The following is a 2,978-nucleotide window of genomic DNA, read 5'->3' as shown; positions in this document are numbered from 1 at the left end:
GGCCTGACTGAGTCAGGGTTGGGCCTAACCATGTGCTAGTTGTGCCTGGAGTAAAGTGTTGAGCAGGAGAGAGAGAGAGAGAGAGAGAGAGAGAACAGTCTGCAAGCAAGAGATGTGCTGGAGGAGACTGGAGTGCCCAAGTGTGTATAGTTGTCCAAACAGATTGATACATAATCAACCACCTGCTTGTTCTACTGGGCATCCCATATATCCCTATCCAAGTTAAAATCCCTCAATAAAATACAAAACAATCACATGGACTGTTCATTGTCTCAAAAGAGACTTAGCAGCCCCTACAGGGGTACCGCTACAATAATAATAATGATTAAAGAAAGCAATAACAGCCATATGCTACATACGATCCAGAGGTTGATTGATTAAGTGAGGATCTAGAACTAGCATGAAAAAAGATGACGTGGGTAGCCCAAAAACAAATCTGCAATAATCTACATATAATGGGGCTTCTCTTGGACCGAAGTGGTTGCTCTATTAAATAACTGTAAAGAAAAGGAACTACAATGTCAGGTCACCTGTGGCCAGGTGACAAGTGCACCCTGTAGGTGTCAGGGATGCACCACAGGGAAGTGAACCCTATAGCCGACTACTGCTGGAAGGGAGGAAGCGTAACCCAAGATCACCCAGGGCGCGGAGTCTAAGACCCAGTTTTGTATTCACCAGAGCCCTTGATGGTAGGGATGGTCTTGGCCGCAACTGGGTCCAGGTCGCGTTCCCGGGATTCCTCAAGTCACACTCCGCAGGGAGAAGAGGGAAGCAGCCAGCAGGACAAACAGTGGTGATGGACAGGCCGAGGTCAGGGCAACAGGCAGACAAGGATAACCGAGGAACATACAAATAGTCAGGGGCACAGGCAGACAGGGAAGTCGGGGACAAGCCAAAACGGTACACGGAAGATGATCGTAGCACTCTGCAAACAGGAACTAGCAATACACTGCAGACAGGAACTAAGCATAGGAACACTGTTGAACAGCACTGCAGACCTGTAGAGCAAAGGTTAATATAGGCTTCCTGGGATGGACTAGGGTGGAGCCATACAGGAAGAGGAAGTGATAAGAAGGGAAACCAGAACAGGATCTGCCTCTAATGAACACATGGAGATCAGGTAGGCAGACAGACTTGATGCATATTCATGACATACAAGAGCATAAAACCCCATAGAATAGTATACTGTAGCAGAAAGCATTTATTAAATGGATAAAATTGCACTCACAAAAAATGGCATGTGCTATGCATAACAGTCTGGGTCGCCTGGAAGACGGGAATGATGAAGTGTGAACTAGGACTTATATCTTGGCCACGGGCAAGGGTATGAGAGTACATGTGATGGAATAAAGCTGCTGTTTCCAAGCTTCAGTGGACAGGAGTCGTGTTACATCCCAGCTGTGCCTCATTGGGCTGTGCTTGAGCCAGGCTCATATTCAACTCTTACATATTCATACATAATCAAGTGGATAGCACTAGGATAAACAACTGAAGAAGAAGCTTGAAGCTTGGAAACACATCCCTGTATTTTACTGCTCATGTGAACATCGGCTACGTCAGGCAGCCTCCACTTCCGGAGGTTGTGCATCAATGACAGTGTTCCTTCTGTGATAGTGGCTTTATTCAATCAAAAGTGCACTCTTATACACTTGCCAGTAGCCAAGGCAGGGGTACTGGTTCACACTTCATCATTACCGACTTCCAGGAGGCCCAGACTGTTATCTATAGCACATGCCATTTTTCTGTGAGTGCAATTTTATCCATTTAATAAATGCTTTCTGCTTTATATACAACACTATGGGGTTTTGCGCTCTTGTCTTACCATTAGTTTCAAACTGACAGTGGAACAATGGCCAAAATAAAAAAAAAACAATACTTATGGTTGGAGCCCTGTGACCGATATGGACATGGAGGACACAGACTGACAAGGACTCACAACATACAATGGGCCTGAAGTGTGCCCTGGCCTAATGGACGGTACGCCAAAATAAGGGGGCATACCCTGTTAAATGATGGATGCTGTGGAGAGGAATGAACCTGGGAATTCTTATGAAATGGGATGGGGGGGTGGGCGATGTGCGCCGGAACCCTGTCCTGGACAGGAAGCCCTCGGAGCCCGCAGTGGGGTGAGGAGGCTAAATAGGCTGCCGGCTTCTCCCATAAATGCAGGCCGCTGCTCGGCCTTCTAACTTATGGTTGGAGCCCTGTGGCCAATACGGACATGGAGGACACAGACTGATAAGGACTCACAACATACAATGGGCCTGAAGTGTGCCCTGGCCTAATGGACGGTACGCCAAAATAAGGGGGCAAAAACATTCAGGTAGGGGTATGGTTTTATTAAGTGAGATCATTCAGTGAGCAAGTTTGGCGAAGGCTTGTGCCATCTCCGCCTGAGGGTTAGGGATGTACCGAGCAAAGCAGGCAGACTTCCACCTGCCTAGCTTTATGACATGGTCGGGGACCCCGTGTCGCGAGGCGGCTGAGGCTGCTCCGATATGAAAGGAGTGACCCGAATACTGAGTGGGATTGAGGTGCAGACTCCGTTGGAGGATCCTCCCGTGTTTAATGAACTGGCTGGTGCTCAGAGGTTTGACCGGGAAAGTAGAGTCTGACCGTGCTGGCAAATGTAACAGTAGGCGGTTCAATACGGTTACTGGGCACCAGGCGTTACCTGTTTTGTAAATGCCGATATCTATGCCGGGGACTGACTGCTGGGTTTTGGACGTAGTAAGATGGAGCGTGAAGCGGTCTTGATGGCAGACCAAGTGTCGTCTGTGCAGAACTTGGCCGGCGGGGCTGTGGTAGGCGAACTCGCTCGGTCAGAGGAAACCATAATACACCAGATAGATGGCCGCTTGTATGACCAAGCTAGGGAGGAGGCTAGACGGGGATGTGGCGAGGATGGCGGACATGTCTCTAAATATGGCGCTGGTTATAGGCAGGCGTTTGGCATTGACTGCTGGTTGTCGTTTCTG

The sequence above is a fragment of the Rana temporaria genome, chromosome 4 (assembly GCF_905171775.1).
Source record: "Rana temporaria chromosome 4, aRanTem1.1, whole genome shotgun sequence".
Classification (NCBI taxonomy): domain Eukaryota; kingdom Metazoa; phylum Chordata; class Amphibia; order Anura; family Ranidae; genus Rana; species Rana temporaria.
This window is presented reverse-complemented; position numbering follows the sequence as displayed.